Genomic DNA, 24,923 nt, shown 5'->3' with positions numbered 1-24,923 from the left:
AAGGGACAAAAAAACGGGGCACTGCATTGTTACAACACAAAAAAATAAGCTAAATATTGGTATGAATATTTCTTTCAAGGTTGTCACAGGGCAGCAGAAAAGTTTTGAACTATAGATAAAAAGAAGATGCAACCTTCATTGTGCTGGTAGTATCATCAACTTCATAATTAAATTTAGCCTTAGATAAGAACTTCCCTTTCTCTTTAAAGAGTAATCAAGGGAACCAAGGTTATAGCGGTAATCAAAGGAATGTAATCCAGGGACAAAGACCAGACATGGAAAACAGACATACACAACAAAGAACACAAAGTAACTAAAATCACACATATAAAGCAACAAAAGCAAATGAGGATATCGGACTCCACTACAAAATGTCAGTGTTTATACTAAAGTCTTTTCAAACGTTGATCCTTTCTCATTCAAACATTTGTAGTGCTGACTCATATTTTAACTTTGACGGTGTATATATTTCGTTCAATTTGTTGTATTTTGTTTCAGAGAGTAATCAAGGGAACCAAGGTTATAACGGTAATCAAAAGAATGTAATCCAGGGACAAAGACCAGACATGGAAAACAGACATACACAACAAAGAACATAAAGTAACTAAAATCATACATACAAAGTAACAAAAGTAAATGATCAACTCGGACTCCACTAAAAACTGGGAGCATGGACCAGGTGAACCGGTAGGGTAGGCGTCCTCTGCTTTTCAAGAAATACCCGCCGAGTTGCTCATAAAAAGTCAAGTCCGGGGTAGACAAACGAGGAAAGGTGAACAATGACCCGTTCAATAAATCAGTTTTTATGGTGCTGATGGATACATCATAACGATCCACGAGTTCAGGAATTTCTGCGATAAAGATTTATTATTGTGAACGTTAAGTAAAATCTTTTGAAAAGGTCTATATTTATTACAGACCAACATTGGTAATAGTAAAGAAAATGGTTTCATTGGTCAAACTATAATATTGGAAGGACAGTGTGTGTTTGTATGATTTACTTCAACAACAATATGAACCAGCTTATCACAACGACGTTTAAAACTTAAAGCTGATTTTTTTCTTTTCTATTGTAATTGTTTGTGTTATGACCTCAGTAATTAAGTTTTATAAATATTATACCTCTATACATTTGTGAATTCTATTTAATTTAAAAAATGCAAGGTCCCTTACAAATGCTTTTTACCCGCTTTGTATACTTTAGTACTGCAAGGTAGACAAGTACGGCTCAGGGCGTTGAAATGGAAGAACTTGGGGATAATACTACATACACCGAAGTTACAAGGTTTCTAAAAGGAAAATCATTTTGAGTTAGTCGTAATAGGAAATAAAATCAAGTATATGACAATGCAATGGCTTTTCACTAAACAGAACAATTATGAGGTGCAACATTCGAAATACTTTCGCTTAGCTTAATGTTTAAATTACAAAAATGAGAATAAAACAAAAGCCCCCTCCCCACAAAACAAATGTAAAAAAAGAAAGAAAAAAATCCATTAAGAAAGGTAGTCACAAAAACAAATAAAAAACAAAACAAAACGTGTAAAAAATTGATGATTAAATGTCATATGTGTATTTGACATTTAAATTTGAAGGTCTAGTGATGACTAGATCGGTAGATATTCAGATGGTTTGACAAAAAAAAAAACGATATGGAAATTTATGAAATTGTACCATTGCGTCACGGAGAACTTAACTTCATGGCACCGTACCCGAGCTCTTGTATCTATGGATATGATATACGATAACGATAAGACAGAATACTTCCTTTAAAATTTGTCTTAAAAGTATGCCTGAAAAATGTAAAACTACTATTACACTAATGCAATCATTACGGAAAAAGGTATTGACGATCTTGTTTTTATATTTTCGAATGTATTTCAATGCTTACCACAACTTCTACTTGGATCCATGATTAAAAGAGACATAATTTCTCTATGAACTCGGCTATCATGGCTTTGTATAAAAGAACGCTACCTACAAAGCTGAGGAATGTCTCCACAAGCAACGCTTTAGCATTCTTTGTTTAAACCTTCTTCGTATGAGGTGGTGTCACTGGTAAATGTCCATAGTAAACCAATAACGAACAAAATTGAAAAACAGACAATGTAAAAACATTAAAAGTACAAATACTGTTGAATGTACAAAACAAATATAGAGAAAATATGAGTTTGTCGTTTTTGTTTGTTAATACAGAAATACCAATTATAAAACTATTGTAAATTTCAGTATAACGTTTTCATGTCTCAAGGAGTAATCTCTGATCAGCAACACTAGATCCAAATTCTAAGGAAATTCAAGATTCAAAAGTAAATTGTAAACAAGTAGTACTCTAAACAAAAAAGAGTCATTATGTGTGGTTGAGCACGCAAAAGAATGCATAAAATACGATCAAGTAGACGGACAAAATGGACAAGAGTTATTTATGTTTGCTTACAAGCTAGCAGGTATACATTGTATAACAAAAAGAGAAGTTTACATGATCCTAGCGTCGGACGCATTAGCCAAAACAAATATCCGTTTAATTATGTTAACTCTTTGACTTGTCCTCTCTTTGAAATAATTTTCTAAACTGATCCGAAGTTGATGTCAAGGCACTAATGAAAAGGAGGTTATATAAGTGTATCTTGCATTTTAAAATCTAGTTATATACATAAGGTTCTATAAGTATTTATTCCCAATTAAAACAGTAACTGCCAATCTAGTGGCTGACACTATTTTTGCACTCAATTCCGTTTAAACTGTACCCAACTTGTTGCGGAAGACATTGTTTAAGAAATACGGACTTATAGACGGCCATATCCGAGAATTAAGTCATGTCTGTCATATTCATATTTATATTTTAATTAAAATTTTAAGATGTTGCCATTATAAAGACATGTCTACTCAAATTGTTTTATTCAAAAGAGTCATCGATTTTCAAAGAAACAATCATTTTATCATATGGGCTCTTTTACGGTTGAAGGAAAATAAGAAGTTTTAACTTATGATAACAAACATGGCATTATTAATTTTATCGTAAGAGTTTCAAGAAGTCTCATTTTTTACACTTTTGAAAACCAATTTCTAATACACAAATTACCGAAAAGAATGTTTTTATTTTTTAAATAATTTTAGCTTCTACATTTTCAGCTTCATTGTTGATTTACGTACAGGAGATTTTTAAACTTTTAATTGGACCAAGAGTTAAAGTGATGGAGTGAAGGAATAAGTCAGCAAGAGCAAAATCTTTTCCCATTGGAAGGCCGACTGTTTGTTGAAAAAGGCGTCCATCAGACTGTACAATTATGTTGTCGATCAATATTCAAGCACTACTTTCTGTGTATGTGTGGAAGATGATTTGGAATTATTTAACAAAGTATCTCTACTGACAACTATATATTTTTATCTAGATGTACCATCTTTTTCTTTTAGAAACAACAATGTCTGATGTTTTTAATTCGGGATTTCAACTGAGTATGGGGAATAGAAATATACAGTGTTGAAAAATCGTCGGTTTTAATGCTATTATATTCTGATAATAATCTTGAATTGAAGGTTTCTACAAGACCTTTCTATTTTTTTCTTCAGAATTTCACATTGAATTAATACGGGAGTAACAAATGTTGAGGTAGGACTGGAAACCCTCTTTGACAGTTGTGACTTTAGAACTTAAAATTTTGAAATAGGTTTGGTGGTACATTTTGCAGATCCAGCTATGTTATATTGTTTGTATAGATTCTTGTGGAATTAAGGAATCCAGAACATACACGGTTAATCATATCATCAGTACTTGCTGTAATATTAAATTTGAAATAATATTTGTTCAAATTGCTTACAATTTTACTTACTTTTCATCCAGAGTTACTTCCCTTTTCCGACTGGTAACAATGTTTGGAAGTATGCCATTTACTATCACAGATAGTAGACCCTCTTGTCTTGTACACTCAAGAGACTGTTTGATTGTCTGATGGAAACATGCAGGGGAGAGACAGTCATTGTGTTTTTCGTCGTGTTGCCCATTTTCTTGAATGTCTTTTATTGATATTTCTTTGCAAGGAGAGTTTTCTTCCTCTTTGCACATGTTCTTCATTAAAGTGAAGGACATAAATAGTATGTGCCTGATTTGCTCTATGACAAAGAAAAGTATTTCTTATGAAAACCCTCGTGTAACCGATTTTAAACAAACAAGACAATTTTTGCTTTTGTTACTTTGCATGTATGATTTTAGTTACTTTTTGTTCTTAGTTGTGTATGTTTGTTTTCCATGTCTGGTCTTTGTCCCTGGATTACATTCTTTTGATTACCGCTATAACCTTGGTTCCCTTGATTACTCTTGTTCTATAATGAACGTTTTCCTAGACCTGCATGAAGTAAGAAGTCTTACATGTGCTCATGTTCATATATCTAATCCTGAAACAAGTGACGAAATGCACAAGATGGGTAAAAGTTGCTCATACGATACTCAGTTCTCAATAATATAAAGACTGGGTCAACAAAGCATTAAACTGAAAATACCTTATAAATGATATATAGGATGCCTTTCTATCTCATATTTCAACTTAGTTTGTAATGCACTGAGTTTGAACTGATTGGATTATATATATGATTTAAACCAGCGACATGTATGATAATAATGCAAATGACGCATATATCAGTTTAAAGGGGCTACTTAGTATTCAACAGTTATACCGATTGATGTGTTGTAGACCGATTATTAAGTTTAAAAAGCAACGACTACAATCAGATGTGACTTGTTTTTTTTTCGTTTTTGTGGCAGTACATTCAAAAGCCATTGTAACGATGTTCTGCTCAGAAAGTCCCACGAATTCTACTTTGTCGAAATAAATCAAATTATTACAAGGCGATATGTTATCGACATACTCGTTATATGAAGAGAAACAGCTTCGCCCCTTATTTGCAAATCCTTAACTTATATTAAGTCATTTTGTGCAGTATACACTAATGAACAATCATTTAAAGTTTCATGCAAGTCTATTTGATACTTTCAGAGGAGATGTTTAAAGAAATTGTTAACAACGACAACGACGACGGACGCTAAGTGATGGCGATAGCTCACCTGGCCGACGGTCAGGTGAGCTAAAATCTTAATAGATTGTACATGAAATTAGCACTTTGCAAGAGTTATTGTTCTTCATTTGGTTTGATTTGGTTGATTTTAGTGGGAGATTTAAGTGTGGTTTTCTTCAAAAATAAAAATCTTAAACAGAAAGTATAGCATCTGTAGACGAAAAAATATCTTTTGGTCCCTGGATTTTCTTAACAAGAGCATGGACAAAACGTGAACCAGACACAGTTACATGTACGATCACTGATCAATATTCACATTGTAAACTACAGAAAAAAATACAATCATATAAAACTAATAAAAAAAAATTGGACCCTATTACTTTCTTTAATTATAGAGCTCTTCACTATGAATCATTCTATTAAACAAAAATTCACATATCTTTTTATCTAGATAGTAATATAAAAACGGGTTCTGTTTGAGGCGAATTTAATATAGCTAATGTCAATATGCTTTTGCAAAAAAATTATGATTTCAGTGAGTTTTAATCCCGTCATTTATTGATAGTTAAAATGCTTACATGTTCAAATATGAACATATATCGATAAAAATGGACTCATGTCCTAGATCGTTATGGTGTATCCATCTGCACCATGGAAACTGATTTATTCAACGAGTCATAGTTTTCCTTTCCTCGTTTGTCTACCCTGGACTTGACTTTTGATGAGCAACTTGGCGGGTTTTCTTGAAAAGCAGAGGACACTTACCCTACCGGTGCAACTGGTCCATGTTCCCAGATTTTAATGGAGTCTGAGTTGCTCATTTGGTTTTGTTACTTTGTATGTATGATTTTAGTTACTTTATTTTCTTTGTTGTGTATGTCTGTTTTCTATGTCTGGTCTTTGTCCTGGATTACATTCTTTTGATTACCGCTATAACCTTGGTTCCCTTGATTACTCTTTCAAGGAGTTACCTCTGGAATGTTGGTTCTACAAGGAATAGAAACCAATGACCCGTCGAATAAATCAATTTTCATGGAAAGTTGACAATATGGAATGAAAAGTCATCGCATTTGTTGTATAGTTTAGATAATAGTTTTCCTTTACCATCAAAATCTGTTCCAATAAGAATGCCGACCGTTTGTTGAAAAACGCGTCTACCACACTGGTCAAACATATTGGCGGTAAAAAGTACAGTTATTTTAAAACATCTTCAGTGGCGAGATTTAAGTTGATTTGAATTGTGTTTTACAAAATTTGAGGAATCTGTACCAAGTACTACATATTTGTATCAAGGTGTATCGGCCTTTTTTGGAGTAAAACGATATATAATGTTTTTGAGTTGGGATTTAATCTGAATATGGAGATTAGAAGTGTAAAGTGTTTAAAAAATCATAGGTTTTGATACTATTGTATAATGATAATCTTGAAATAAGGGTTTCCAGTAGATCTTTATAATTTCTCAGGATCCACATTAAATTAATACCATTACGGGAGTAACAAGTGTCGTAGTAGGACAGGAGACCCTCTTTCTATATATATATATCTTTGTAGACTACATCAAATACATCATTGTTTTATGTCTTTTTTGTTAATTCTGCAAATATTTACTGTCTGTTGAAAATAATTTTACTAATATTACACGACATTACTGTATTTTAACCTCTGACATCTTAGGTTTGAATCTTATATAAATAGCTGAGCATTGCACTTAAAATAGGAAAGATAGTATTGTATTCGTTGACCTCTGTTAGAATGACAAATGACAAATGTGAAAAACGAAATCAATGTATGTTATATAATCACAAAAACGATGAGAGATTTAAAAATGGCACGCGATTCATGTCATAAAGAACATTTTAAGTATACTAGTAGTAAAATTTAAATCGCCGTTGAAAAACACTTTTTTGTATCACAAAATGTAAATATTACTACTCTAATGCTGAACCATTGCAAAGGTGAAATGTTAAAGTGCTGTCTTGGTAAGAATCATGCAAAAACTTAAAAAAAATGTTATTCACCCCCAAAAAGGCTACATATCTTTATTTTTGTAGTTCATTTGTTTTATGGTTCTGTGATATGAATTGTGTAATTATTCATTCAAATCTGCCTGCTGTTTGTAGATAATCAACATTGAAAATACAATAGATTCTATTGTATTTAGTGTCATTTAGAGTTATCTCCCTTAATTTTGAAATATACAGCGCATTCTATATTATTTTCATCTCCTAAGAACACGGGTAATGTGTAAAACGGAATGTTAATTTCTTTTCACTATGGCAATTCAAACAAAATATCAAAAATAAAAATATGCATGCTTTTCAACCATGAATCACATTTTGCATGATTCATAGATGGAGAAGTACTTACATATATGTAATGATTTTTTTCTCAAGTAATGCAAGTATAACTATTTTTTAATAATACAAAATTTAAAATGATCGCTGTTCCTGTTGATTTTTTTTGAAATATTAATTGTTATTCAATAATAATATTATTAAACAAGAAGTTTGGACGAGTTAAGAAAGAAACATATTCACTGATGCAGAGGGAACATAAAACCAATTTATGTTCGTAACATAAAGAACACTTTCGACTCATGAACATTATTGTAAGTCAACTGGCCTGATATCATAAATGAATAACGTATGCCAGTATGCACCTTTCGTGCATTAAAACCCCACATGTAGAATGGAAATGTTGGGATAAGATAATATGTTATTAAACGATATGCAGTTAAAAAATGTCGGAAAATATTTGTCATCGGAATTCAGATTCAATTTACAAAAAAAACAACAACAAAAAAACAAAAAACAAAAAACAAATAAAAAAACAAAAAACAAAAAAAAACAAAAAAGAAATAAAAAAAAAACAAAAAAAAAACAAAATAAAAAACAAAAAAGAAATAAAAAAAACCCAAAAAACAAAACAAAACCAAAAATTAAGCGAAAGTGAGAACAGAAAGGACTAGACCCGAACTCTTAATAAAAATATCAACTTGAGATTTTACTCAAATCCCTAAAATATTCCATTTGTAGCAAGTTGATTGTATAAAACTTCAGTTGAGGAAATATTTAAGAAGAATCCGCAAATAGATATCTTTTTTTTTTTCAAAACTGAGCCCTGTTTCTAAAATACCAACTCGTAAAACAAAATAAGAATAGACAAATATCTTTTTTGCATTATGTTGGGTGTGTCGTTCAAATAAGATATTAGGCATATAACTAAGTGAATTTCAACGAGTTTATTGTACGTTTTAAAAAAGGAGACATTCGAACTAAATCATTAATAAAGTTTTCAAGATCTGATTCATAAGAAAAGTAATAAGACTAGATTTTTAAATTGTGTAAAACTCAAATGCTCAACGATTGTAAAAATTGATAACAATGTACATGCAGATGAAATAGTAAAGTTGCAATGGTGAACTATGAACATCAACAATGTGGTACTACCACATAACGTTAGCTGAACTGAATTCAGAAAAGTACATCACTTTCGTTTACACCCACAGTAAATACAAATCTCTTGATTCAGAAGATATCCTTTACACATTAAATTTCTTTCAGATCAGATCGGCTGACTTTCAGATCAGCTATAAAGTCAGCCTCATGATAGTGAAGGAATAGGGCAGCAAATAGAAGAACAAGCAAAATTTGTTCCCATTGGAATGCCGGAGATCCTCTTTGACAGCTGTGAGTATAGCAGTTAAAAAGTTTTTTGAAAAGGTTTGGTGGTAAATTTTGCAGATCCAACTATGTAACGTTGTTTGTGTGGATTTTTGTGTGGTTTAGAAATCCAGTACATAGTTGGTAAATCACAATCATCGTCTTTGGTAGACAGACCAAAAGAAGATAGCACAGATTTATTGTTATCCATTTTCACTGAGTGTAGTGGCAGTATAGGTCTACATCTCCCTCTGATAATGAACATTAAATATATCAAAGTATGGTTGTGTCGATTGAAATTATAGACAAATAACCTACCAGAACACTCATTTGTATAGCAGTATGAAAATAAACTTCTAAAATTACAAGTGGTATGATAACCTTTAATAATGATGTGTAAACAATTGTCATTAAACATTCACGGCTATCCGTTTCAGTATTGGCAATACCTTATATCTTTGAATGGACTCACAAGAACCATAATAAAATACCTCGGTAATATTTAATACACCTTTAACATCAGCCAATATATAGTTCTTGGTATCCATTCGGTATTATTCACATTAAAGTGATGTATAACGTGACAGTCTTAACCTTGTTGTAGTTTTTATTTAACATGAGTATAAAGATAACATGTATATTGGTAAATGATAAATATTAGAAAATATAACGAAAAAAATTGTATCCTTGATCTCGACCACAAACAATCATAATGACTGCTTTAAACTTGTGTTACCCAGCAGTACTAAATATGTCATATATTTCATTCAATCTCCACTTGATAGCTTCAAGTACATTTATATTTAAATCGAGAGAAATATTTAAAGGGGTTACTTGATATTAAAGAGAATAAAGACGCACCGAATAACAGACAAAATTGCACAGACTAAATATACTTGAGCAATCAGGAAAGAGGGAAAGCAATTTGCCGAGCAATTATCTTCACAAAAAAAAATGCAATATCATAATATCCATTCATGTTATTGTTATAGGACGTACTGAATATAACCTACATATTCAATAGATCGAGTTATGGATAAATTACTTGCCAATATACAGGAAAATTAAAACAAACAGTCACTGAAAAATCGTATTATTAAAGTCATATTTACATGGATACATCTTCAGTTTATATCATATGAATTCAAGTTTTTTTTATCGGTAAAAGAACTTTATGAAAAACCAATGGATATATACTGCGTAAATTGTTACAAAGTTTTCATTTCAACATAGGTTGATATTAAAATCTATTTAGATATTTCCAATTTCTTAGGAAATAACATCATTGGTACTGTGTTACATTACACTGATATTCATAAATTCATAATTACGTATAAAAAGTCCTATTTTTTAGATAGTATGTTCCTTGTGTGATTTACTTTCTAAACAAATGATAAGTTGGTTTGTTCATCAATATATCCTTCGAAAAATCGGTTTTACATATGAAATATAAATTAGCGACGTAGTTGATATCTTCACTTTAAAAAAAGTTAGTTTGCTTCTATGAATTAAAACGTAGTAATTGTAATTATCAACTTTTGTATGTTTTATTTACTCAATTAATTTCAATAATAACTTGCTGTATATACTTAAATAAAGATAACTTACTTGCAACAGGAAATGCCATTTCAAATTAAACTTAAGCCGTGAATATCGTATAATTTAAAGGAGTCAATTGTGAGTGTTCTTAAACTTCAGGTAACTTTAAAAACGTACATGTAGATTTATATTTTTAAAATATTTGTCAACGGTGATGATGTAAGAGAACAATCAATTGAATGCCCACTTAATGCTATGTAAGCACTGTTGAATTACTCGACAAAAGAACTTTATCTTGTAAATGTTGATTACAGACGCGATATAAATATCAGGTAAAGTCTTGAATATCGTTGAAGGCCCATCTTTATTACCGACCAGCCGGTAACATGGTGTAAATTTTGTCGAGTACATTTAATCATTTTTACCTAATTGGAATTGTAAAACGAAGATGATGACAAAATAAGGGGTAACTTTTTTAAACATAAAATTACAAATTTGTAGTTACATGTATAAAAGTATAGCCTCTTAAGTAGTTAAAGGAAAATGTCTAAAACAAAACGAAAAAGAACGATGCTTTTACATAAGTTGAACAAGTGCACTACTTCTGATTGTTTTTTTAGTTTTTAGTTCAACAGTTTAATCAACAAGATCATTCAATCCTCTTTATGACAGTTCGTATTTTAGATAAAAATTACCTACGAACAGTCCCGTTCTAGGTAAAAATTATCGTAGGGAAAAAAGAGGAGTACTGGATACGCAGACTAGGTACTGCCATATCTTACTGATGCAATGACAACATCAAAAGTATGGAAACTTTTCAAGCCAATATAACAATAGCATAAATGCGATGCATTTATTTGACAAAAAATCCAAGACGGGAAAGGAGTCATGGCCATCGCCACTATACGTCACCTAAGTTACACGATGTCTCCATAGATGGTCTCCTTCCTTTCATACAAAATATTTGGGACTTCATCACATTAGAACCAAACTTTATTCTATACCTCTCACTCTTCTACACTCCCTTTACAAATTAAGTCTTGACACTCCTGTATATGACCCCACCTTATCATTATACAGATAGATTTGTTGCCATCATTTTAGATATTGGTTTCCACGCACTCTTTAAACCAGTGTGTGTGAAAAGTCAAGATGAACAAAAACGATAAATTTTCCACTACCATTTGTCAACAAATGCATAGATGCAATTAATTTGGCTAACACCCCCATCTCGAAAACGCTACCAACAGAATTCTCTCACATTTTAAAAACATATTCATACCAATTATTTCAGATTCATACACTTCACCCATTTCATCCAAAATTTTCAATTATAAAAAGGCTATTGCAGAACCTCGAGATTGAGGACTTCAAGGCTAAATCACCTGACTGTTCTTGCAAAAACTCTCTATTAAAATATGGTTCTTCTGGTCACGTCATTACGGGAGATTTAACCATCATCGAAAACGAATCTCTACGTAATATCCTTGAACCACGCTCCATAAATTGGAATTATTGCTATTAAGTTCTTATGGATGTAGTCGAGGTCTATGCAAGAAAATGGATAAAACGAGAACAGGAAGGCATTAATTCTCTGTCAGAGTGGTTAAAGGCTGTGAGGACTTTAATTTTGAATCAAATGAAAGTTTTAAGTAGGTCAATGAGTGCCAAAGCTACATCAGTTTTCAAAGACCCCGATGTAGCAAAAACAATGTCTACTATACATGACAAATATGTTGTCGTACCAGCAGACAAAACCCAAAACAACATTGTTTTTGTCTGCAAAACGTTTTAGATCAAATGTTTATTATCAGAGGTAGACGTAGAAAATAATAGCAGTGATAAGACCTGATACCACACTCTCCAAAGAAGAGATTGTGGAAAACCATAAATCTGTGTAATCCTCTTGGTCTCACTACCAAGGACAATGATTGTGATTTACCCTCTATATACTGGATTCATAAACTCCACAAGAATCCATACAAACAAATTTCATAGCTGGATCTGCAAAATGTACCACAAAACCTCTTCCAAAACTATTAACTTCTATGCTAACAACTGTCAAAGAGGGTCTGCACTCCTACCACAACAGTTGTTACTTCCGTAATGGGATTAATTCAATGTGGATCATGAAAAATTCGAAAAATCATTTCAAGACTATTATCTGAATATAATAGCATTAAAACCTATGATTTTTCAACATGGTATACTTCTACTCCCCAGACGCATTTAAAATTTCGACTTAAAAACATTATACATCGTTGTTTTTTCAAAAAGATGGTACACCTGGATACAAATATATAGTTCTTGGTAGAGATTCCTCATACTTTGTAAAAAATAATTCCAAATCATCTTCCAAATATACAGAGGAAGATGTTTACAAAATGCTGGAATTTTTATTCGAAAACATGTCCAATGTGGTGGACGTGTTTTTCAACAAGCTGTCGGCATTCCAATGGGAACAAATTGTGCTCCATCACTTGCTGACCTTTTCCTTCACTCTTATGAGGCTGTCTATACAGCTGATTTGATCCGAAAGAAAAAATATCTTTTGGTTAGATCCTTTAATCTCAGTTTCCGCTATTTAGATGACGTATTATCTTTAAACAATCCTAATATCGGGGATTTGATGCATCTACCTCAAAGAACTTAAGATAAAGGACACTACAGACACTGTAAAATGTCAGCCTCATAACTTGACCTACACCTAGAAATCGATGGTAAAAGAAAACTATTGACCAAACTTTACGACAAACGTGATGACTTTTCATTCAGAATTGTCAACTTTCCTTTCATCTGTGGCAACATCCCTTCATGACCTGTGTATGGAGTGTTCATATCACAACTCATACGTTATGCCAGAGCCTGCCGAAACTACGCAGACTTTTTGTATCGCGCCAGAACTTTAACAAATAGGCTTCTGAAACAGGGTTATGTTGCTACAGGATTGAAGTCATCACTACAGAAATTTTATGATCGTCATCATGAACTCGTGGATCGTTATGGTGTAACCATCTGCACCATGAAAACTGATTTATTCAACGGGTCATAGTTTTCCTTTCCTCGTTTGTCTACCCTGGACTTGACGTTTTATGAGCAATTCGGCAGGTGTTTCTAGAAAAGCAGAGGACGCTTACCCTACCGGTGCGCCTGGTCCATGCTCCCAGTTTTTAGTGGAGTCCGAATTGCTCATTTGCTTTTGTTACTTTGTATGTACGATTTTAGTTACTTTGTGTTCTTTGTGTAAGTCTGTTTTCCATGGCTGGTCTTTGTCCCTGGGTTGCATTCGTTTGATTACCGCTATAACCTTGGTTTCCTTGATAACTCTTTCATTTACCAACACAATTTGTAACAACTGGAATGCCGACTGTATGTTGAAGAGCATGTCCACCACGCTGGTCAAGTGAATTGTTAACCAGATCCAACTATTTTTAAAGATATTGTGCGATAAATTTGAAGCTGATTTGAATTTTTGTCTTTTACAAAATGTGAGAAATCTCCACCATGTCGAACATACTTGTATCTAGATTTACCGTCCTTTTTTTAAGTAACAACGATGTATAAAATTTTTGAGTTGGTATTTTATCTAAGTATAGGGAAAAGAAGTATAAAGAGTTAAAAAATGTAGGTTTTGAAACTTTTGTATACTAATAATAATCTTGAATTGAGGGTGTCCAGTAGGATCCACATTAAATAAATACAATTACAAGAGTAACAAGTGTCGTGGTAAGGCTGGAAACCCTCTTTCTATATGTCAATAAATTTTCCCGTGTAACTAATGATATACAAGAAAATCACATGGTTTTCAATGCGACATTCTAGAGATCTTGATTACATTTTGCAGTGCAAACGGCACAACCTCAATACTCTTGACGTGTGCACTGTACAACTATGTGTAAAGAGAGTATTTCTAAACTACATCAAATACTTCATTATTTTATGTGTTTACTGTTAATTCTGCATATAATTACCGTCTGTTGAAAATAATATTTTAAGGCCATAGCAATGACACTTCTATAGCTTAAACTTCAGACATCTTATGACGTTTTTGAATCGCAAATGATATTTACCAACACATATAAATAGTTGAGTATTGAAGAATACTAGAAAAGATAGTATTGAGTTCGACAAATAGAGATTATCTCTATTATAGAGTGAATGACAAATGATGAATGTGCAATAATAAAGAAACCAATACATGTTATATGATCCCAAAAACGATGAGAGATTAAAAATGGCATGGGATTCATGTCATGACGAACTTTTGAGGTTTAGCGGTGTCATTTCAAATCATCGATGAATAACACTTATTTGTAGATCATTATGAAAAAGAAAATCTAAAATCACAAGAGGTATTACAACCTTTAATGATAATGTGTAAACAATTATCATTAAAATCAAATTCAGGGATCACATGTGCCCATTTAAGTATTGGCAATATCTTACATCTCTGAATGAACTGATATTAACCATACAAAATACCTCTGTAATACTTCGTTTACATTTAACACCAATTAGTGCTCTTGTTCCATTCGGTATTTTTCACCTTAAAGTATACAGGGATCATTTAAATATCAGTATAAAGATAAAATGTATACCGGCAAATGATGAATATCAGAAAACAGACGAACAAGAAAATTGTATCCTATATCTCGTGTTTTGTGTAACCTTAACTTATATCGACAATTTGACGATAGATCGAGTTAACTCCACCCAGCAAGGCAGTCTAGCAATCTAACAACTGTATATGTATATTCTTCTACAGTATATTATTACTGTAATGCTGAACCATTTCCAAGGAAAAATGTTTAATACATGAAATGATATTTTTCTCAAAGAAATGCAAGTGAAATCTGAAATGATCGCCGTTCATTTTGATTTTTAAAATACTTTTTATATTTATTATTATTTAATATAATAATCAAGAAACAAATAGTTTGAACAAGGTATGAAAATCTTGCCAAACAATCATATCAATTACTGAAGATGTGTAAATACAGAGAGATTACAAAACCAATCTAGGCTCGTAACATAAAGAACACCTTCGAATTATGGACATTGGGGGAAGTCAACATTTCTTGTCACCTTGCCTGATATCATAAATGAATAGCGTATGCCATTATGTCTCTTAAGTGCATTGAAAGCAAGTAATATAGCAAGGCAATGTTGGGAAAAGATGACTTGTTACTTAACTATATGCAGAACAAAAAATGTCGGAATATATTTGTCGTCGGAATTCAGATTAGCTTTCTTCTAATTGCATTACTTTTCTAATCTATTATCCACTTTTATCTGTAGTTTTTTGCACAATATCACAATGTTTAATATTTATGTTTGAGCCTCAAGTATACTTATACTTGAAGAATTGAACAATTAAAGATCGACACAATTATGATATCTTTTGATAACAAATTGTAATATTTATTGTATTCATTAAATACTGATCTTTACTTGGTAAGTATCTGTAATTCATCTGTTCATGATTATAAATTATTTGTGACAAAAGGAATTATAACCACAAAAAATTCATACATTGTATTGACTACTTGTAAGGAGACATGACACAATTTTTTTCAATTGTTGGTTTATTTGATTTATTACACCAAATATATATCATAAAATTGCCTCTTGTAGTCACTTACGTCGTTTCTTTGAAGATAAATTGATTCAAAATCGACGATGACCCAAGCCATACGAATTTTATTTAGCCATGTGGTCATGTGACCGTGTCAGGTCATTGATTCTCAATTCATAGATCGAGTGGTTGAAATGCATTGGGTTTCTGCACTTTTGACGTGATTTCTACAAATGATAGTGAAAATATTGAAAGTTTTGGTATGCCAGCTAATATTTACTGACAGTTGTATCAATTTAAACACCTTCGAGAAGAAAATGATAAATGACAGAAATATTTAACTTTTACATGTTTGAAGATTAGATTCCACAGAGAGCCGAAACCCGCAAGTAGAGTATAGGATAATACGAACATGTTACTTTTTATTGGTTTTCGATATTTCTATTTGAGAACCAATAAAGGTTTCGTGCTGAAGCTTCCTCCTGTTCCAAATCTGTTTTGCTAAAATTAAATATTTAACTGACCTATAGAAAATTATTGTTCGTACCAGAAAGGCTCCTTTAAACTCACCTACGGTCGCCTATTATCAGTGCCTATTATAAATTGTGTATTGTGTCAATTTCACCATGTAAATTGTCTTATTTCAAAATACGTAAGACAAAAGAAATGCAGTTTTATTTCAATTATCGAAGTCATACACCTGCGTCGACACCTGTGTCATGAGGCGCCGAACCATGTAAAGATAAAAGAAGCCGCCCACTCTTTCTCTTATTCATAATTAAGTCTACCGAACTTGTTAATTGATATGACCCAGTGGTAAAGAAAGAACAATACACAGAGTGTCACTATTTTATTTGCATCCTCCTGTGCAAATCCCCGTGGGGATGTATGTCTAACGAAAATGTAAAGTTGACAGAAAACGAGAAGAAATTTAGTCTTCTTACTTTCTAAATACGATTATAGGACTCATACACAGATCATTGGACCACTCTGCATTATATAAACAAGCTATTTTTGAAGATTTATTTTTTTTTCGGGCACGTGTATATATTTTTAATGCACCCAAATGGAGATTGAGAACCAATGATGTAGCACTTCCATATATGGTAAGTGGGTGTTACGTTGGTTTTTCCCTCAAGTATTCCATTTTAAGCAATCTGATTGTTGGTGTCGAGAAGACCGCGGGAAACACACCGAATATATTGTATGGTAGCATCAAGACAACGACGCCTTATAATCAGAATTACAACTAAACGTAAAACTAAATGGTCGACATTGTTATATGTCTTACGAAAGTTAGAAGCACGCAACATTTTGATACCGCGACCATCGGCAATGGAGAGGTTTCAATCGATACGACTTTTCAGGAAATTCGAAGAGGCCAAGAAAAATGCTGCTGATGACAAATTGGAACTCTTAGTGACAATAAAAAATTTAACAACGAAAAGAAATTGTTTGAAAAGATCAACGAACATATACTTGAAACTAGGGAACCGGAGAAGGAGATAATGGAAACAGATGAGTATACAAATTACTCAGAGATAAAACTCCGACGTTTTCGTAATTTTGTCGAAGTTAAAGGCCAGAATGCTCAAATGAAACACAATTTTCACACTAAATGTTAAATGTAGAGTGTCCGTCCTTCATTACAGAAAATACAAATCAAAGTCAGGAGATTACCCGTTTCACAACACCGAACATTCCAGCTCCGACATATCACATTTCATCAGCGTCGATTAATACACCACAGATCTCTGTTATTAACCATAGATTGCCAAAAATAACATTACCAAAATTCTTACGGAACATAGTAGAGTGACAAATATTCTGCAAGTCTTACGAATCTGTTCATTTTAATCCATCACGGACCAAGATTGAGAAGTTTAATTACTTAAAGTCACAACTGAAAAATAAAGCGTTCCAAACAATAACGGAATTTGCTCTGACTAACGGAAATTACATGGAAGCCGTTAACGTGCTAAAAGGCCAATTCGGACAAATTCATACTATTAATGATGCATACTTGTAAGCACTACTAGCCATTTCGCCGCCGCACATGAGCCTGTTAAGTCAGAGGTCAATTTACGACAAATGTGAAGCGTACCTGAGAGGACTCGATTGATTGATTGATTGTTGTTGTTTATTGCCGTTTCGGCGACTAGGGCCATATCACGGCAAGAACATTTAATGCAAGGAAAATATTAAAAGCAAGATCAAAGTCTCTTCATAAAATAATGAAATTAAAACAAGCAGCTATTTACATATAAAAAGGTACATAAAAGGTGAACCTAAGACATAAAATATATATAGAAACATAACTTCGATAAAACATTTAAAATATTGAAAAATCAAGGAAGGTATCTAATTTATACTCGGCGTCACATAAATAACATACTGTTAAAATTTGAATAAAAATATTTTCTACGACTTTATTGACACCTACCGTCGTTTAAATTGTCTTAAATGACTTGCTCATTCGTTTAGCCAAACGGCTTCTCCCTAAACATTGAATCGTTAAATTCCGTTCAGATTTTAATTCTAGGTGCCAATATTTACATTGTAAAAAGTCGGCCATGTGTACAGTGATCGGGTTGCTAGGAGATGTTGTTTACGTTTAAATGGTTTGTCCAAAAACCGAAGAACCCAGAATGCATTTCGGCGTTATTTCGGATATCTCGGATTTATTTTATGCGAACAACGTACAATATCGAGAAGTTAATCAAGCAGACGATTGTCACCGGAGTTCGACGGGAACTTACGAACTTCGTTTGTAAACAAATCGTCCCGTAGAAACCAACATGGCGGATATTAGTATGGGATTTTCCCGTAAGGATTTGTTACGCATGATTTAAGCTAAAAGCGACTTGTTCAGGGAGAAGCCATTTGGCTAAACGAATGAGCAAGTCATTTAAGACAATTTAAACGACGGTAGGTCTCAATAAAGTCGTAGAAACTATTTTTATTCAAATTTTAACAGTATGTTATTTATGTGACGCCGAGTATAGATTTTATTAAATAAACCGATGTCCCGCAAGAAATCGATAATGTTTTTAGATGAAACGGTCTTGAACAAATCAAACATATTGGCGCAGTCAAAATAATTTTGCCTGGTGTTGGCAAAATCGACACAATCTAGAAGAACATGTTTGATAGAGAAAGGGCAATCACATGGGATACACTCTGGTCGAGGATCACCACAAGCAAATGACCGTGTGTAAATCTAGAATGTCCAATGCAGCATCTAGTCATGACCGCTAGCTCTTTGCGATTGCCGGATTGATGAACGCCTAGATCGTGTTTTATGGAATTGAGTTTGTTGTGTTCAAGACCGTCCCATCGGTCCTGCCACATCTTTAAAATATATTTCCTTATTAAAGGTTTAAAATCGGTGTATGGCAAACTAACATGCTTTATTATTTCATTTAATGCCTTCTTGGCAACCCTGTCTACAACTGAATTCCCCTGAATACCAACATTACTGGGTACCCAGAGAAAAACAATCTCTATATCAAATTCCCGAAGTCGATGAATAAAATATAAAATTTGTAAGATAAGAGTGTTTTTCAGTTTGTGATTATTAATTGCCAAAAGACAGCTCAAAGAGCCAGAACAAATAATAAACTGTGACAGATTAGATTGAGTAATCAATTTAAGTGCTAACAAGATGGCTCGAGCTTCAGCTGTGAATATGGAAGCGCTCGATGGCAACCGTTCAATTACAGTTCTGTCACCATGGACAACAGCACATGCAAAGCTATCGCCATCTTTTGAGCCATCTGTATACACCGTCGAAAAATCTGGATAATTTGCTTTAATTTCAGAAAAGTTTTGTTGTAAAAATAAAGAATTGGTATCGGACTTTTTATATTCACGCAGATAGGGTGTGGAAGCTCCCTTGGAGGGCATTTCGAAGTAACAACAGGTGTCACTGCATTGGTCCCCAGATGAATTGCTTCCAAATGAGGTTTTATTCGAATTCCAAAAGGAGGGGTTTTGCTTTCATGTTTTCGATAAATGTCAACATAGATAGGATTAATGACACAGTCGTAGGCAGGGCTATCTGGGTAGGCCATAAGTTTACTTACATCTTGAAGACCTAATTTCAAACGTCTGTCTCCAAGGGATGGTTCATTTGCCTCGGCATAAAGTCTCTAAATAGGAGAGGTTCTGAAGGCACCAAGGCAAAGTCGCAACCCCTGGTGGTGAACAGCGTCTAAAATTTTAATTTTAAGGTAAGATTTTTTGGCCGAACCATAAACAATAGATCCATAATCAAGTTTAGACCTAACTAAAGATCTATATAAATTTAATAAAATTGAGGTATCAGCACCCCAATCGGTACTGGACACCATTTTTAAAATATCTTGTGCCTTAAGACATCTAGATTTAAGTAATTTGATATAGGGAAGAAAAGAAAGTTTATTATCAAACAGTAATCCAAGGAATTTTGTTTCTTCTACTATTTTGATTTTATTACCATAAAGAAAGAGATCTGGGTCCGCATGTAGCTTTCGCTTTCGACAAAAGTGCATACCAACGGTTTTAGATGTAAAAAACAAACCCATTCTCCAAAGCCCATTTCTCAATTCTTTTGAGGCAAAGTTGTAACTGCCTTTCAATATTACTCATATTTTGTCCCCTGTAGCAGATCAAAAAGTCGTCTACATACAAGGAACCGTCAATATTGTCCTTCAAAACTTCGGCTAAACTATTAATTTTAATACAGAAGAAAGTGACAGAAAGAATACTTCCATGATGAACTCCCATTTCCTGTTCCTTCTCCTCAGAAAAAGTCGAATTTACCCTTACATTAAAATGACGATCTGACAAAAAATTAGACAAGAACAGTCCTTTCAACCCCATATCAAATATATCTTTTAAAATACCATATTTCCACGTCGTGTCATAGGCTTTTTCTAAATCGAAAAAGACCGACACAACATGTTAATTTTTAGCAAATGCATTTCTGATGAGCGTTTCAAACCGGACTAAATGGTCAAGAGTACTTCTGCCTTGCCTAAAACCACACTGAATATTAGTGAGTAAGTTGTGCTTCTCAAGGAACCACACAAGGCGCAGCTTGTCAATGCGATCAGGCAATAATTTAAAGGATCCGTATGATCCTTTCCCGGGTTTGGGATAGGGACAACTGAAGCCGTTTTCCAGATGGGCGGAACGTTACCAGAAGTCCATATCTCGTTCATTTACGCATGAAGTGTATGTAGAGATGGATCAGGAAGATGTTTCAAAAGCTGACAGTGAATATTATCTAGCCCACTAGCTGTATCGTGGGCTTTAGCCAGTGACGATTTTAGTTCCTCTACAGAAAATTGAGAGTTGTAGGATTCATCATTATTTGACTCGAAGTTTAATTTTGTCTTTTCTGCAGAAGATTTAATTTTTTGAAAATCCGGTTTGTAGTTAGTTGCGGATGAATGTTTAGCGAAAGTTTCGGCTAGCTTATTGGCGATATCTTTTTCAGTAGTTAGAGTGGTATTACCAACTTTAAGGTGTTTCGCTGAAGAATTCGAATTTTTTTCCTTTTACTTTTCTAATAAAATTCCATACTTTATTGAGGGGAGTGTGAGATTTAATACTAGAAACAAAATTTTTCCAAGAGGTTCGTCTGGCTTGTTTACATGTACGTCGAGCTTTTGCTCGAAATATTCGAAAGTTTGACACATTTACTGGTGTAGGATTTTTGTCGATCGCTTTCTCGCACTTATCAGTAAACCATGGTTTACTAGGCCTTTTTGGATTTGTCGAGGTTTTAGGTATTGTTTTATTAGCAATTGATGTCAGTTTTTCATTAAATAATAAAATGGGATCTTCAACATCCTTCATCGTTTCTAATCGTAATTCTTCAATAAATGCTCCAAAATAGTTGGAAAATGATCACTCCCGCACAAGTCATCATGAACTCGCCATGTAAACTCTGAAAGTACCAGAGGATCACCTATAACCTTGGTTTCCTTGATTACTCTTTCACAAATGCTTAAATCAATAGAAGAATACGATCCATTGCCTGAATGAAGGAACGTTGAAGATCCGTCATTAAATATGCACAAATCTTCTTGCTGAAGGAGCTCCTCAACTGTTTACCTTTATCATTCGTCTGATTACTTCCCCATAATGGATTATGAGCATTAAAGTCACCCAAAATAATAAATGGTTTGGGCAACTGTTTAACCAAATCAACTAATTTATTTCTGCACAAAATTGAATTGGGGGAACGTAAATGGAACAATAGGTCATGGTTTTATCAAGGGATAACCGAACGGCCAGTGCTTGTAGATCGGTAGTTAAAGGAACTGAACTATGTATTACTCTGTCCCTAATAAAAATGGTAGATCCACCCGCAGCTCGTTCATTTGCCTCAGCAAATGTACTATACATTGTATATCCCTTTACGGAAATATGATCCGTTTCTTTTAAATGAGTCTCCTGGACACGTAATGCAACTGGTAAAATAGACTGAACAAGAAGAGTCAATTCCATAATATTAGCCTTTAAACCTCGACAATTCCATTGACGTAATTTGGCCATTTTTAATGGGTGACGAATGGGGGATATTTTCTCTGACTTGGATCCGCGACCACGACTCGATGACCTTCTAGTACGAGTGCCACCATTAAGGTCAATTCGAATAGACTAAGCACGCTGCTTCTTGTATTTTTTCATGGCAACAGGATCTGTTTGGTCAATCTGATCAAGGTCTGGACCCAGCCAGTTTTCACCTGGACAAAGTCCATGATCTGTTGTTTCCATGTCAGATTCGGAATCCGAGTCCGACACCACGGGCGACACAATCTGTCGCCTAGACTTAGATTTCTCCAAGTCCTCCAAACGGAAATTCCCCAACTTTTTTGGGGGTTGAACATTCTTCTGTTGAGAAGATTTGGAAGACGAAGATGAAGACTGTTGTGATGATGGAGATGATTTTGAAGATGATCCGGAATTCTGAGATGACTGAGTCTAGGAACATTGGTGAGATTTTTTAGCTCTGGCCTTTTTAATTTCATCTAAACATTTTCTGGATGGTTTCATTATTTTGGTGGATACCTCAGTGGGCAATTTGGCAAGACCATTGATATCCTCTTTCCAACTCATGATCGTCTGCACCTCAACAGTCGAGGACAGACAAGCACGCTTTGCAACACTAGCATATGATGTTTTGCCAGATGCAAGAACATTGTTGGAAAGGGCCCATTTCTGGCGAGCTTCACTATATGAAATTTTGTTTTCAGTTTTTAGCTCTAAAATTTCTTTTTTCTTTTTTATAAAGAGGGCAATCTTTAGATGATGACATGTGTGCTTCCTCACAGTTTCTGCATTTCAGATCTTTTTTGCAGTCGATTCCCTCGTGTCCTTCTTCAGAGCATCGGAAACAAAACAGTTTTCCTCTACACTGGCCTTTTTCATGCCCAAACTTCTGGCATTTAAAACACCGAAGTGGGTTAGGAATATACAGACTGACAGCTGTCCTGTATGGACCAATGTAGACATGAGATGGCACTGAAGTGGAACTAAATGTTAACAGGATTGTTCTCATTGGTGTCGTTGCATCTGCACGTCGAGAAGTAAACCTTTTCACTGACTTAACGCCTTGTGATTTCAGTTCCTCACAGATCTCTTCATCAGTCAAGGCGTCGAGGTCTCGACCTCGGTATTTAAGGACACCCTGTGACTGATTTAGTGACTTGTGTGCAGATGAAACCACATCAAGGTCTCCAATCCTGGTTAATTTTAACAAATTTGATGATTGGCCAGGTCTGAGGCATTCAATTAAAATTCCTGATCTTATTTTCTTTGTATCTTTAACATCACCAGCTACACCCTTGATAGTTTTCTGTATTAAAAAAGGAGAAAGGTCATTAACATTTTTGTCTTTATCTTTTGCAGAAATTACAATAAATCTTGGCCAGTTATTATCACTTTCGTCAGATGAATTGCAGACATCACTTTTTCGTTTTTTTGAATAAGAAACATTGGACTCTCCGTTGTTTTTTGTCGCCATGTTAAGTTTTTATAAGTTACATCGTCTCTGTTCCCCACCCGCCACCGAGAGCCAACACGAGCGATGCTAGGACGAATTTCCAGCAGATAGCATCAGGGATTCCAGAGACGACATACTCGAACAGAGCGTATCTATCAATGGCGCATAGACAGCGTACTACTCGATTGACCCATGAGCCACCGCCTTCTTCATTTGCCATTTGTAAGCTTTTGAAAATCTTAGAAACAAAATGCCATCAGTAAAGCAGGTGGACAAATGAAGGGCATGGCGTGACCAGCCGATTGATCGAACCGGGTCCATCCGATCTCACGTTTAGATAACCTAAGAGTCGAGTGGCATATACAGCCGTATTCTCGATCATCCAGCCATCGGTTACGTCACGACTGGAGTCTAGATACGACTTTCATCCACTATGACCTCCTCGCCCACCAATAACTCACGGGTTGCAACTCACGGCAAACAAGTAGATGAACCCACTTTTTATTTTAAACACCGGGCCCACGGTCGATGTTCGGATCGCTTTAGTCTGGCCTCTAACCTTTGACCTTTCCAGCATGGGTAACCCTACCAGGAGAAAGAACTCCAGCTGGCATAGCTCTTAGGATTACTGAGGCACGCAAGCTTCCCTACCACGACAAGGATAGCGATCCACAGACTCGAGTCGCTTGGACAATATGAAAGTTCTTATTGAACCTTACTTGTATCAATAATTATGAAGAAATTACCAGCCGAAATCAGACTACACTTGGCAAGAAAACATGGTCGAACATCTTGGAATTTAAAAGACAGGACAAATGTAAACGTAATGAAAGTCAAGTAATGGATGTTAGACAGAACACAGATTTAGAACCATTTAAGGGTCATGTACCAACTACATCCTTATTTCACATAGGAGCCAAGATACAAAGCCGGAGGAAAAATAGCAATTTCAAAAGCAGAAGTCAACATAATAATTTGAACGAAAAACCGTGCGTATATTGTAGTGAGACTCATGCACCAACAACTTGTAGTAAAGTATGTGTTTAAATCGATAAACGGAACAATTCATGTTATAATTGTTTGGGAAACCATTACGTTATTGAATGTAAATCAAAAAGCACAGGTCGCAATTGTAGTTAAA

General features: G+C 34.1%; 1 protein-coding gene across 1 annotated transcript in view; it reads right to left on the bottom strand.

Moving 5' to 3' along the window:
• Positions 1–10,385, bottom strand: part of LOC148614191 (uncharacterized) — a 32,091-nt gene extending 21,706 nt beyond the window's left edge. Inside the window, exons 1-2 of the mRNA XM_088588104.1 lie at positions 10,281–10,385; positions 3,831–4,110 (exon numbers count right to left, since the gene is read on the bottom strand). The gene's annotated coding sequence lies outside the window, so the exon portion shown is untranslated. The remainder of the gene's footprint in view (positions 1–3,830; positions 4,111–10,280) is intronic.
• Positions 10,386–24,923: the final 14,538 nt, after the last annotated feature.

This window comes from Perna viridis, chromosome 6, assembly GCF_037379345.1.
Source record: "Perna viridis isolate PV_CMFRI_1.1 ecotype Kerala chromosome 6, ASM3737934v1, whole genome shotgun sequence".
Taxonomy (NCBI): domain Eukaryota; kingdom Metazoa; phylum Mollusca; class Bivalvia; order Mytilida; family Mytilidae; genus Perna; species Perna viridis.
This window is presented reverse-complemented; position numbering and strand designations above follow the sequence as displayed.